This window comes from Anopheles aquasalis, chromosome 2 (assembly GCF_943734665.1).
Source record: "Anopheles aquasalis chromosome 2, idAnoAquaMG_Q_19, whole genome shotgun sequence".
NCBI classification, from domain to species: Eukaryota; Metazoa; Arthropoda; class Insecta; order Diptera; family Culicidae; genus Anopheles; species Anopheles aquasalis.
The window spans coordinates 42,507,501-42,522,500 of NC_064877.1; the positions used below are offsets into that span (position 1 = coordinate 42,507,501).

The following is a 15,000-nucleotide window of genomic DNA, read 5'->3' on the forward strand; positions in this document are numbered from 1 at the left end:
AAACAAGGAACTCGATCATGAGACAACCTTTAATGAGACCTGTAATGTGGAATTGCAAAAGAAGCCATTTCCGGACAATACAACACTCCGGATCCGGATGTCTGCCTCAAGTCATCAGACCACCAGCACCAGAGCTACTATAGAAGCGCACCAACCAACTGTGTTCCGGTGGTACCTTACACCTACTGGCCCCACAGATCCTGTGCCAATGCCCTGTGGTGGTGGTGCGAAAACACAGGAAACATGCCGTGAAGTTAGGAGTCCTGCCGCTTAAGCGTGTCTGCGCACACCAGTGCTACAATAGGAACAAAGCTCCTTCGCTGCTTCGCCAGCATAAACACCATTCTAGGATTCGTGTGCCAGAGGAGTGCCACTGGCGAACGGAGCGTCTCAAGTTTCGCTCAAAACCATGATTACTACTGTAATTCCCGGATCCGCACCAATCCGGGACACGACGACGGTGAGGCCAACGAGAAACCAACCCCTCTCCCTCTCCCAAAGGCCATTATTCATGCCACCATTCATCGACGTGCAACGCGATCCCCTGCTGCCACCTTTTGTGAGCTTATGGTTCCCTTTTGTTTACCTCGATGAACCTAATCTACCAGCACGATCGCGCATTTTTCGGTACCAACGGGCCCCCACGTCGCGGGATCCACCCCCCCCCCCCCCCCCCCCGATTCCACTTGCTTCCGTGTATGTGCTGACAGACGGGATGGCTGGTGAGTGGCCACAGGACGCGCGCAGCCCTATCCTGTGCTCCCACCCCGCTGGGGCAGGATGTGCGCTGTATGTTTGAAAGATCCGGATGGCGAATGGTGGATGGTGGTGTGCGGTATATTGAGTTACTTTGGCGCACACTTTTCTCTCGCTGTCAAAAGAGATTGGTTGCCCGAGCCAGGCACAATGCACAATGTGCAGCGACGTAATTCGAGAAATCTCCTCCACCAACGGGAAAATACTCCGGGAATGCCAACACACGGGGTGGGCACTAACAGACCGAGTGTGTACACCAGGGAGATCACGATCGGTCCTTCCTTCCTTCTCTCTTTCTCTCTCTGGTGCACTTCTCGAGTGCCGGATAATGATGATAATTTTCGTTGCAGAAAGGGGACCACGGAACGGGCGGCAGTTTATCTTGTAACCGAAGACCACGATCCCCGCACACAACATGATGCTGCACCCCCAAACGAGAGACCCCGTCCCTTTGGGTTGGGAAATGATTTCTTTATTTTGATAAACAGATTATTGTCTATTAAGATTGCATTATGACGACGATGATGATGATGGTGGTGGTGCGCTGTCGGGGGGCGCTTCTCCCCGGAGGCCGAACGTTCGGAACGTTCAGTTGCGATCCCCCCACACCATCGTTTCCTTCCTCGGCTCTGTCTCTCGCACCACACGGATGCGCATGAAATGAACGATTGTGCATAATTGAGAAATAACATTTTATAAGCATCTTCACTGCGTCAGGGGAGCGCTGGTACATCCATTCGCCGAGGTGGTCAAGCCGAGTGAGGAGCAACCGGGAGAAAACCGGGAGATGCGGATCTCGCCGCGAAATTATACAGATCTTTTTCCCGCCCTCGGATGTGCGTTAGCAGGTTTGCGTCTGCGTTTGCGTGATGCACCGCCATCGCTGCTGCTGCCGCTTGGGGGGATTGCAACATAATTCGCCAGCCAGCCGGGTGTATGGCCAACTAAATTGTATCCTTTTGCACCGTGGCCTAAGCGAAACTCGAGAGCCTTGAAGAGTCTACACGCTAGCGCTTGCATCGTGAGCACACTTGTTCGCGAGACCCACAGTGAAGGCTACGTTGAGAAGCAGAGAGAGAGAACTACAAAATGAAACAATTTGCTGCGAGGCAATAACGAAGACCAAATTACGTTTCGCCAGCCAGCCATGGTGGCCAACGACTGTTGGCTAACAAAGGACAACGCAACATCGGAGGGAGCATGAGCATAAGCAGCATTATGTTTGCCACTAGTCGCTGGTCTTATCGTCTTTGCCGGTTTGGGATTTCCCCTTTTCAAATCGATTTCACCTCTTATCGCCCCCATGAATGGACGAGGAGTGGGCAAAAGGATAAAACAATCGCGTCTCGAAATCGAACCAAAATCTTCCCCTCCTCCTTGCGATCGTGAATTGGATTTTTGGTCACGCCCACCACGTCCACGATCGTAGCTCTCGAGATCTCGGGCGCGCGATCGACCGATAGACAGCAGCCGTCGATAGAAAAACAGGTAAGTGGCGCTTTGGGGCGCTACTCGGCTCGGGAACCATTCGGACGCCTCCCACCATGCGCCGTTGCCCATTTTGCTCGCGATCGTCCTGCTCACGATCCGCAAAACTCGCGAGGCGGTGTGTCAGTGTGGGTCGTGGTGGATGGATCCCTCACATTCGGAGTGCTGCCAGCGGACATCGATCAGCAGTCTTGTGCCTTCGACTTCGCCTTCGTGAACCCGATTATGTTGCTCCTGAAGGGTGAACTCGATGAAAAGAAATAGTGAGGGAAGTAGTGGTGGAAATGGTATGATCGTCAATCGCCAAACAACGATCGTGCAGTGCGAGCACGAGCAGTTCGATGTAGTATGACTGTCGGGTTGTGGAATAAGCTCAGCGCTTGGTAGCATCATATAGCTCGACATAGGGTGCTGCTGCTGCTGCTGCTGATCGTGTTCGTGGGATCAGGCGCTTTGCGTTGATATTCGACAAAGGAGGGTTTTGTCGATAGCGTTCGTATCGTGCACTCCTGCTACTGCATTTCGTGCAGCTGAGGATCATTTTTGTCATCCCATGCATGTAGATTCTGCAGCAGAAATTAATGCAACATTTTGCGAACAAATGTCCGCAATGTAACGGTCGATGATCTCCAGTGAAGGTGTGAATTACGATCACGTCACGAATGCCACCAGAACACACTGCAGAAACTCCACAATCCACATAAGAAGAACTTCGATTTCGAGTGGTCGATGATGGTGAGCAATGCAAATAGGTCTTCATCACTTTATTGCAACAGATGACGAATAAACACTCTGTTTGGGTTACGAATACAAACGACGAGCAGTCTTTATCTGCCAGAGAAGATCCCTCCGCTTCTTTCGATTATTCTCCTGATCTGCCCTGATTATTACTTCCCATAACCGCTTCTTCGGTAATTCAATTATCACAAGGATTCCTTGCGTAGGATCTGCTCGGGAATAGTATAAGTCAGTGAATGCTACACAAATCAGCATTGTATGATGATGATACAGCATAAGACGCATAACATTCTGTAGACAAGTTCAAACCAAAACATGATCCCTTCATAATGGTAGATCATGTCTCTCTCAACAAATTTTGATGATACGATTCCTGGTCTTACGGTTCGAAGTGATGATGACTGTTCTCTTCATTACACAACTGACGGTGGCAGTGATGGAGTGATAGAGTACCGGACCAGCGCAGTTACGCTCCAGAGAGCGCCCAATTGCACCGCGTCCCAATTATTATTGATCATTATACTCTCCGTACGTCGATGGACCACTTGCGGGGTTCAAAACATAAAAAACGAAATCAACGATCTTGCCAAAAACCAAAAACTCCCCAAAAACCAAATCATCCCATTCCATCCGCCGAAAATCCCATCATCTCACGGTCCGTGGCGTGCCGCGTGCGAATCGTCGAAGGCGAAGATCGGCGAAACCCGCCCCACCCCCCGTCGAACCGCACGTCGAAAGGAATGAAAAATAATAAAGTAATTACATATTTACGTTTCTTTACCACCCGTTTTCGCGAAATAGTTTTCTCGTGACCCACGGGCCGCCGCCACCGGGCGCGGCTCTCTTTCTCTCTCTCTCTCTCTCTCTCTCTCTCTCTCTCTCTCTCGGGGCCACTGCGCTGGTGTGCACCACACACCTCGCGCGTGCGCTCACACTGGTCGACCGACCTGGGCCTCCTCTGTCGATAAGCGGATCGCGCGGCAAGAAGATCGACCGCGCCACAGGCCAATGATGATGATGATGATGATCGGGCCGAGATGATTGGCGATGAATTCAACGGGTTTTCTTCCCAGTTTACGGCAAGGTTAATTGGAGCAGAAGCCCTTTTCACCCGAAGATTCGGACCGTACAGCGACTGACTGCAGGTTTTTTTTGTTTTTGGGGAAGAACGATGGAGAATCATTGTTTTCATGTTGTTCCTTTTTGTTTCTCCATTTTTTTTTTGGTTCCTCTACTCTGTGTTTGGTTTGTTGCAATCTTGCTCTTGGTGTTTCCCTGCTCCTCGCAGCCCTCAAAAACCTTCCCTCAACGATGATGATCATGAGGCCAACAGAGTTCGGAGATCGTACTGTATTCACTCTTTCTCTTTCTTACGCTCCCTTTCGTCGTCCTGCTGGCTGGCTGGCATGCAGAAACAGTTTAGCATCCAATCTATAATTTAAAACAAACAAAATACCAAAAGCAACAAGCCCAACCAGCCGGTCGGCCGGCCATCCGGCCAGGCGAAGACGCGGGTACACCAAACAGATGGAACGAGGACGTCGCCACAGACGCCCGCTGACGATGAACATGGCGCGATGCAGCGAAAATGATGAGCATCGTAAAAGTTTAATTACGATCTGCTGCGAATTACGAGTGGCGATGTGTCTCGTCCTTCGGCCCCCCTTGTTCATGTTCATCAGCTGTGCATGGCTCCCCGTTAGCCTGGGCTCCGCTGGTGCACACCACAGTGAACGGAAGCACGGTGGTCACTGCACGCACCCGCGAGGAATGATTTATCCTCCCGAATGTCCCAAATAACAGGCTGCCCCTTGGGGTACGGACACATACAGACACAGAGGCCACAGGGAGGAATAATTAGTGTGACACACCAGACTCCAAATTGGACCGAAGGCCACCGCGACCAGTGCTGGAGAAGTTGTCGCTGACGCTGACGCACGGAGTGTGTACTGTGGGGCCTGCCTGCATGCGGAAACTATATTCTAGCGGAACATAAATTACACCTCCAAACGGGCGCCCCCACACACGCCAGCCCAGTGTCCCCTTGCCATCGTCGTACAACCTTCGACGACAATTTCGCACAAAACCTACATCTCTCGGAGCAATCGGAGCAGGCAGCAGCATCAGCCTGGCAGCATATGCACTCGGCATGTGAGAGCGCCTGGCCGGCCGAGCCGAGCTCGCCAACATTCCATAAGACGCGCGCATAATAAATTGTCTGGAGAGTGCGTTTGCTTGTCTCGGCGCGTTTGCTTTTGCTCTGCTCTGCTCCCCTCAGAAAGCTCCAACACAAGAGTACAACAAGCACAGCGCTTGGCACACGGAACATTGACGCCAACGACGACAACCAAGACGACGACAACGACAACGACGACGATCAACTGGGCGAGGGAGTTGAGTGAGGAGGTGGCAGGATCGAATGTCTTTCTAAGATGCGAGAAATCGTTGGCATTGTATTCGCCTTTTTGCCCCGCTGATTGGTGACAAGGTCGGAAATGGTGGCAGCGCAACGGTGACGACAACACTACTAGACGTGGTCCCGGGAATGCAAACGATCGACCGATGCACTGGACCGATGCAAGATGCACCGCGAAGTGACATCGCGAGAGTCCCACCACCAGAGAGCCATCATCCTGGACGTCGAACAATGATGATAAGTAAATTGTTGGCACAGCTAAATGAAACACATTAGCTAATAAGCGATGCGGTGGACCTCCTGGTTCTCCTCTTTTCACGTGTAGAGTTTGCGTTAGAGTTCGTAAGCCAGGTCCGATCGTGGCAACGTGGTATTGCTGCTGCTGCTGCTGCTGCTGCTGCTGCTGGTGCTGCTCCTCGAAGAGAAGTCAATTTGTAAAGGCTGGTTCTGCCTTTTAAAGGTCTCTTGAGTGAGACGAAGCAGCGGCAGCAACAGAAATCTTGCTCCGTTCGTTAATGCTTGCGCGCCATTCAATTGAACTCGCCCTCCCCCTCGGGCACGCACCCATCCTTTCCATCCTCTATTCCTCCTCTTCGCTCTCTTCATGTAACGCGCTCCATTCCCTTGCGTTTGCCTTGCCGTAAAATGAATTAATGAAAAACATGAATACATTTGTTAGCGCTTTTCCTTCAGTCGCGAGTACTGCGAGTCCCACAGTGTTGTACTTTTGTGTGTGCTGAACGATCGGCCACGCATCCGGCCGTCGATGCGTATGTGCGAAGTAGAGGAACCCATCTGCGGACCCGAACCACCCCCCCCCCCCCCCACCATTGGACGACCAGGTTATTAATTATTTATTAGACGATCCCAACACCTCCGATGGTCGCACCGTACGGTCGCGATCGTTTCACTGGCACCTCCTCTTGGTGCTGATGGTGGGCGCATCGATCGATCAAAACGCTCGCTTTTGACACTAGACGCAACCCAGAGGAGGGGAAGGGACTCTAGAGATTGGAAACAATAGTGTGCTGAGTGTGCGACCAGACGGCAGACGGCTCTGGGCGGGGAAAGGGGAGGATGAGAGAGAGTGGGAACGGGTGCTTGTTAACGCGGAAATGCCGAGGTGTTGAAACGAGTGTCTCTATTTGGTCGCTTGCGGGGCTGCACTGGACACTCCGGCTGGCTGTCCGTCCGGCCAGTGAGGATCGCCGACAAACAGCGCGACACCGACGACGAGGTGGTGTCTTTCCAATCAGCGCTCTGGACCAGCGCGCGATACCACGGAAGAGAGATTGGGATCGAGTGGATCGAGTTTCACTTGTCGTGTCCTACTGCCACAGCCCCAGGCCAGCTGCTCCTCGCCCTTCTTTTTGCGTGCGTCCAACAATCACGCGCTGGCTTCGAGTATTGTAGCGATCGAAACGAGCGATCGAAGGTTGCGCTGGTATGTAACATTTTAATCAACGCCACCACCGGTGCTGGCCCTCGCTCAATAGTCCTTTCGATAGCGACAGATCGCGAAAGAAAGTTGGACCACCCCGGACACGGCAGTCAACATGGCGGGTGAGCGGGTTAGTTCAATAATCGATCAATTACAATCGCATTAGGTGCGCTCTTCAGTCGTCCACGTTGTCGTCCCTCCCGCGGGGAGCGGAACAGACGAAAGCATGCAAAGCAGTCGCATGGCGAGAAGGGGAGGATCGTGGATCGTGGATATAGGGGGCGGCACGACACACGACATTCGCGCTACACGATACGCTGAGATTGATCGCGATCGCGAGTGCTCCTTTCGCAAATCGCACCAGCGGTTGCGCGATGGTGGCCATTGACCACGACGACGACGACAACGACGACGAGTTGTCTTATCGCAGGCAACGCTAGCTGGCGGCTTCTAATGCTCGCGTTCACTCTAAATGTCCCAGCTCCAACGGCTGCAACAGCGTTCAATCCTGTTATTGGTGTAGCACTCGAGACGAGGCGACGACAGCAGCCAGCGCACTGGTCGATGTGCCACCCCCCCCCCCCCCCCCCCACCTATGACTCAGGCCCCGGAGCCCCTTCTTCCAAGTGAACGGTACGCGATCCATCGTACAGTGTCTCCGGGCGCCGCCTTCACGCCAAGCGGCGTTCAATTGACTCCGAGCGCGAACGGGCGCACGACAAGACCACGCTGCACCTTCATGGCGACAGCTAGATAGCTCCACCACAGGTTCCCCTTCCACCGAACCGCGTTCCGTTCCGTTTATGGTGATGTGGCGGTCGTAATGTGGGGCCGAAACAGAAATTATCTGATTTATGATTATTGCGATTTATATGATCAGTTTCATTGAGTTGCTTGCTTCGCTCTTCTCGCGTGTCCGGTCATACGGATGGATGGCTGTTGGCCGCGACCGATACCCGACGCTTCACAGATCGCCGTCTAGCAGTGAACCTTGCAACTTGATCGCGGCGAGTAGCGAGAGTTTGCACTGATGCTACAATTGTTTTATGGCAACTGGGCTAGCTGGCTAGCTGGCTGGATTGATGTTTGGCTTCCGATGCCGCGAAATATGGCCGTCGTCGTCATATGGCACCCAACACCAGGAACGATCGATCGCGACGGTCACTTGGTTTGACCTTTTGAACCAAGGTAAGCGCGATCACCGGCGTTTGCGCAGAATGATGAGAAGCACAATCATTTCATGTTAATTGGGCCGCAGCATTTGTCTCTTTCTCTCTCTTTCTCTCTCCTTCTCGATCGCTTATCAACCTCTGGCGATCTCCATTAACCTTATCAGCCTTATATGGTCCCACCAGAACGAAATGGATGGAGATCGGGCTCGCCAGATGACTCCCGGAAGTTTGGCGTCCCCCTGCTGGTCTTCCCGATCCGGGAACACGCGATCCGGAGATCACCTGGCGAGATTTGACCTCTCCTTTCCCCCGCTGGGAGCAGTTATCGGACATCTTCATTAGGGATGAAGAGGTGGAACGGAGGAGCGGCCAATCGATCGATGGCCGGGCAAGGGAACGTTATCTTGACCCAAACCCGGGGTCCCGAATATCGCGGAAAAGAAGAAGCAAACGGCAAAAGGCACCGAGAATCGAGACCGAGAGAACGCCAGAGCGTCGTCATCGGTTGATTATCCCGTTCTCATCTCAGTTCCCTGATTCGCTTCTAACCCTTCTCGCCACCACACATGTGGGACCGTTTTCCGGTGGAACTTGTCAAACGTACATTTCCGGTGTTATCGACCTGACCGGCTCGGGGCTCTGATGATGATGACGATGAGACGACGGCACGGCCTAATCGACCGGTCTCGATCAACGGGGGGTTTTCTCTCTCTTTCCCTTCTACTCCTTTAGTCACTCCAGCAGCATTAAAAAAAAACCCACTGGCCGATACTGCCTCCGAGACCAAAACTGATGATCTGAAGAGATACTCGCGGGGGCCCAGGCCACAACACCCGGAGCCGCTGTCAAACGGGTCGGAAATCAAAAATAACTCCTTCCGAAGCCGAAAACACGAGCGAAGGGTGGGACGGAGACGTCGGCCACATTTTACGGTGCGCCATCCAGCCGCCATCGTCTCCCCTCGATTACTTTTCCGCCCAATTAGAGCCGATTCTCTGTCTGTTGCGTTCCGTTCGTTCTGTCGTTCGTCTGTTTGTTTCCGCTTGCCGTCGTGGGCGCTCCGGGGCCCCGGGCATATGTTTTGCTGGATGCTTCGGCGACACACGATTGTCAAATCTGCCGCTGCTTTCTCTGTCTCTCCCTTTCGTTCTTGGTCCCGTACTATTCGTATTCTCATCTTTGTCATCGACTGATGAACTGATTTTGTTTACACAAATTCCCAAATAAGCACAGCCGAACCAACGTTGGTCCAACCAGCTACCGGATGATATCGGTGGATTCCTTTCCCTGGCCCTGGTACCACCGGTAATCTGTTGGCTAGGTAACGGGTGTTTCACGCAACGCTCTCCTCGGTTCTGACAGCTTCCTTCCACCCCTTTTGCGTTCTGTCAAACGGTAGTGGTCGCCGGAGAGTGAAACATTAGTAGACCGACTTTCGCACGATGATCGTGGCATGGGATGATCGGGAACATGGTCCGGGATCGATCGGATCCACGAAAAAGGCGGTGGTGTAACGTACGGTAACTCGAGATGCGATAATGGGGGAGAACAGATTGAACCGGATACAACGACATGGGGAAGGGTGACTTGTGAAATGTCATCTGCTACACGCTGTCCCTGTTTGATTTGTTAATGCTTTTCACCGGCACGGGGGTGCTGATGGCGCCGTCATAGTCGAACGGGTTCGGGGGGAGTAAGTGAAAAGGTTTAACAGCTTTTACGACAAGGTGATGGAGATGTAGAATATGAATATCGTATTTTCTAGAGCAACACCTTCTGCAGATTGTAGTTGTACTTTGTTGTAACTCATAAAGAACAACCCAAAATAACAATTTAACCAGTCTTAGAAAGTGTAAAGCCGGCGATACATGAAGCGTAAACTCTGGTATAAACTCAGAGTGTAATGCCAAAAAGTTTACATTTGCCGTTTACACGGTGTAAAAAAGATTATAGGTCCACGGAGCATATATCCTAGCGTAAACGCTGTTTGCAAACGATTTGCCTCCCTGTATTTCCTGTTTGTGGTTTGCATTAATAGTGGGTGATCATTACTAGCGCTTTTAATCTTTTTCTTCGGAAAAAAGATCCTATTTTTCTCACAAAAGTCGATTAAAGGTCAGTGTAATTCGGATTACGCATCTCAACCCGGTCATGTAAACATGTTCAAGTGTAAATTAATTTTATATTTACGCTTGAGTTTACGCTTCATGTATCGCCGGCCTAATAATTTTAATAATGCTTTATGTCGAATAAAATGAATCTTTTCAAGTTTTACATAAAGATGGCAATAGTGTGGGGTAGAAAATCCCTAAAAATCTGTAAGACATCGATTATTTCTTTTAGTATTTCTTTGTATTTGTATTCTTGTATTTTAACTTCAAATTACACGATCATTCGTCATCTGCTGTATTTTTCAACCCTTTCTGGGCTCGAAAGGACATGCTCTTGCAAACCAGTACCTTATCAAAATCATGTACAACGGGATAGAAACACTTTTGTTGCAACGAAAATCAAATTTCCGCTCAATAGAACGTATTTGCCAAAAAAGCAAAAAAAATCTGGCGACACCCGAACGATTTGGCGAAGAATTGCAAACCCAGGCTGGTTGCGACTGGCCCAATTGACTCCGCGTCAAAACAAGGACCTCAATCAGCGATGCTACCGCATCAGAGCACGACCGGAAGCGAAAGCGACAACAAAGTACACAACTCTTGCGTAAACAGATCATTTAGCGGGTCACCAAAGCGGGAAAGTGACGATTGTCCGTGGTTCACGCGCTCGGCACGGCTCGCAGATTTCGAGGCGCGAAGATTGGATGCGATGTGATTTAATTACCGCACACTTTACGCTTCAGTGCACCACCGGAACGATCCGGTTTGTTGGCAGAACGGTAGTGGCTGCTGTTGGTGCTGACGATGCTCCTCGCACATTTACTGTAAATCGAGCGATCAAATCGCACCATCATGGTCATCCACGAGCCTCGCCGACGAGCCATCCGTAGCCGGATTGTCTCGCTCGGCTTATCGGTGACCACAATCGGTGGCGTGGTTTGGCGTGCGAGACGCAAACCCGGTGTGTACGCCTTGGTCAGTGCGACCAAAAGACGGCATCAGACGCCAGAGCGTGGTCGATTACACTCTCTACGAGCGACGTGACTGACACACGCTGGACCCATGGTGATCTTGCTCGATGCTCGATGAACCGGCGTAACCTTCTCCCCGCCCGGGGATAAACTCGCAACAAGAACCGCACATGACCGCACTCGGTGACTTCGTGCTTCTTCACACCCCACGCACCATTCGACGCCGTTGTTTTGGGGAGTAGTTGAGCCAAAGAAGGAAAAAAGCGTATGACGTCCACGGCGAATTGCCAACGTTATCCAAATGATTTATGTCTTCTGGGGACACGGTTGGATGTGGTGCGTACGATGATCAGTTAAAGGTTTTTGGGTGTTTTTTTTGTTTACTTGTGAGGCTTAAGTGCTGAAGCGTTGTTGCACCCAAGGATGTGAGGCACGTGTTAGGACGAAGAAACTAATATTTTTTCGACTATTTTTGTTACTTTATTAAATGCTCACCAGAAAGCCCGAGAAAGCACCAACTATGTAGATAATGGTCGATCGGTTAAGACACGTTCAACAGTTTTCTTTAAATCAAACAACACCAACAGATCGACGTGTTAGAACAATCAACGTTCATCTTCAGGAGCTTCAGTTGGTTCCCTCCTGGGAGTACGTGTTACCGTGAATACAAACCCCCGGGAACGAATCCATTCTGCTCGTCGTTTCATCCCAAAACTAATCCAGAACGCAACATCCCAGAAGTTGGTCTCGCAGCACGTACTCTCTTTCGGACCCCTCGGAGCATGGAAAGCATTGCTGATTGACCGAGCGAGCGCGCAAGCGAGGCTTCAATCGGTTCCGCAGCAAGCTGTTCCGGACGCTACAGGACATACGAACGCTCCCGGGAGGGTGGGCGGCGCAGGTTGCTCGAGAAGATTAAGACCGGTCGATCGGTTCGACCAGCAGGTTCCTCTTTCCACCACCCCCGTCCTCTCTGTCTCACTGCTTCCGAAGAAGCCTGTCAGCGTACGGCTTTTTTGTGCGAGAGCAGTTCAGCGGGAAGCAGCAACAGCACCACAAAAGCATGCTTCATTGTGCAAAGCGATTACGACGCGATCGTGTGTACGCGCTGGAAAGGTAAGCGCAACGGCCGGAGATCCAGAAAATCGACACCGAAAAATCGGTGTAGGAGTGTGAAAGAAGTGTAGCAAATTACCAGGCAAAACAGAGACGCAAAGAAACTAAACGTTAACCAAAGAAGAAAGAGGAGGGGAAAGAATCGGGAGGGGGACCAAAAAACGAAGCATAAGCTCAAAAAGTCTCCGAAAGCACACGGCACCGACGACGAAGCAAATGCAGAATACGCGCGAACTAAGGAATGAAGGAAGCATCACCCCATCAGGGCACCCCCGAAAATAATAAATGTGCTCTCGAATAAATTTAATTTACATATACGAGTTAATCAATTTGAATAAGTTGTTAAGAAATAGAGGTAACCGTGCTCCGGCTCGCCTGCGCTTCTCATTTTCCCCACATCTGCCACCTTCTTTTCTTTTTTGCAGTTCCAGTTCGTTTCATCTCGTTTTGCACACCAGGAACAGGATCCACTCCGCCGGTCCGCCGGTAAGCCGTTATAACATTTTAAACCCTTTCGTACCTTCCTTCGTCTGCACGCTGGTTTCCAGCGGTTTATGCAGAGTGTTTTATAAAACACCAAATTCATTGCTGCACTAATAACGGCTGCTGCCTTGCTTCTTCATCTCGGTTGCGGGTTGTACCCTGGCCACACCGGTCAGTGCCCACGAACACGCTCGGTCAAAAGGGTTCCAAGAATGCTGCTCTCCGGCGTGTTATTAATACACACGGAGGTCATCTTCGCGCTGTAATGCGGTTTGTGTGCGAGCGCTCGCGCAACATGTTCATTCTTTATGTGCTCTTATCTAGCCGTTTCTTGACTTTTCTGTCTCTTCGCCGATCGTCGTCGTGCGCTGTTTGCTCGCTACCGTCGCGCACGTAACGCGGGGGGAGTCCTGGCCAGCATGGAATCTGTACCGAGCAGTGAGAAGGGAAGAATGCTTCTTATGGCTCTTGTTTAGACAGAGACATTCTTACTGCCAGCACCCACCCCCGGGGGTCCCCAGCGGGAGGAGATGGAGTGCACGGTGCGCGTTAATTTGATCATTTGTTTGTCTTTTCATTACGCGGTTTGCTGATTTACGGAATGCTAACTTGTAAAAATAGTAATCATGTTGATCATTCCTGCCATGCTTTCTGTCGTCTGTTCGGTGCTGCTCGGAGATGCTTTTCTGTAGCTGACAGAAGTGGGAAGTGGGGCTTTCTTTTAAATAGCAGCTGCTGCTGCTGCCGCCATTGTTTTGGTATGCAAATAGGGAAGGTATCTTCACTTTGAAGAGTGCATTCGTGCACAGTGAAGACAGTAGTCACAACGAGGGGAAGCAGAATCCATCATCACTGACTGGAGTCGTCTTACGTGTTGAAGGATAAGTTAGTTTCAAGTCATTAAGTAACTTTAACCGTTGGTTCACAAAGAGAACATTAAAAAATCTTTAATCCTAAGACTGCGAACGAAGTTTATCGACAGCACCACACAATGCAGAAGCTTGCGAAACGGTTAACCTTGTATCAGCACCATTTGGCCCCCGAAAACGTCACCCGAATCGACATCAAACGAACTCGGCCCCCGGCGCTACGGTGGCTTCCTTTACGCTTTCGGACACCAAACCGGAGGACGGACGGGCGGGCGACGGAGGACAGGACACTGCTATTCGGTTTCGCAAAAACCAGAACACTCGGAGCACAGAGCACAGCAAGAAAGAAGAAAAAAAAAATGCGTCTTCTGTGTCCGCATTTTTTGATAGTGAATCGTTTTGACAACTTCATTTCGTATTCAGCGAAGCCAAACCCCAACGCCGTAGCCAGTCAGTGCCAAACCGGGGACACGGGAAGCTGCGGATTAGTCGACTAATTCGTCGCGTCGCCGCGATCTCTCTAGTGGCGATCGAATTTATCGCATGACCGCAATGGCCGCTCTCGCGTGTGTGCGCGTGTGTATGGTGCTGCCTTAATTTGGAAATCGAATCCAATTCAACTCAACACCTTTTTTAAGGGGGTTTTTAGATTTTTTTTTTGTTTCGGGGAGGAACGATTCATTGGATTCGAATATTAAGCCATTTACTGCACAGCGGTGCTCGGTAGTTTCGACTCCAAACCAACCTCCAACGGTACACATACGATGATGAAACATGATAGCCTCGAGACGGTATGCCATGCCTAGAGCGAAGGGATTCCGGGCTGTGATCCTGATGCTTTCCCATATATTACGGGACGAAGGGATAGCTGCCTCGTCGTATATCGATTGGCAAATCGTGAGGATCACTTTCATCCCCCCCCCTTGATCATGGGGTGGGCGTGAACGATGGGTGGAAGGTGAAAGAAGCGCTTTTTTATGATTCTCCATAGCACATCTGGATAGCGCCCCGTCCATAGGTCAACCTCTACTCCAATCCCAAGTGCAGCAAGGAGCTGCAGAAGGAGCAACAGCAGCAGCAGCAGCAGCAGCCGTGTGCACCTTCTTCATGGGAACGTGATTTACAAAAAACGATAATCTGATCGCGTTTCGTGCACCACGATCGCGTCACGATGACGATGGTCTTCAACAGTCCGGTGTCCGGTCCCTCGGTTTGAAGGCTACTACTTCATCAGGAAATTCCAGTAATCCCGCGTCCCGGAGGCACATTCTCATCGCCGGTCCGATCGCGGTGTTCCCAGCGCCTGCTCAGGAAGTACCCACCAACCCGAGTGCTCGCGGGCGACGCCGGGGGGGGGGGGGGCTTTACCCTTCGAATTAGAACATTCAGCTCCATTCCATCGTCAGCCAATCAAAGTGTGTAGCGAGCGGGAAATCTCT

General features: G+C 51.1%; 1 protein-coding gene across 1 annotated transcript in view; it reads right to left on the reverse strand.

Moving 5' to 3' along the window:
- The window catches only part of LOC126570544 (transcriptional activator cubitus interruptus), a 47,967-nt gene that overhangs the window by 8,756 nt on the left and 24,211 nt on the right, over window positions 1-15,000 (reverse strand). The window lies entirely within an intron of this gene.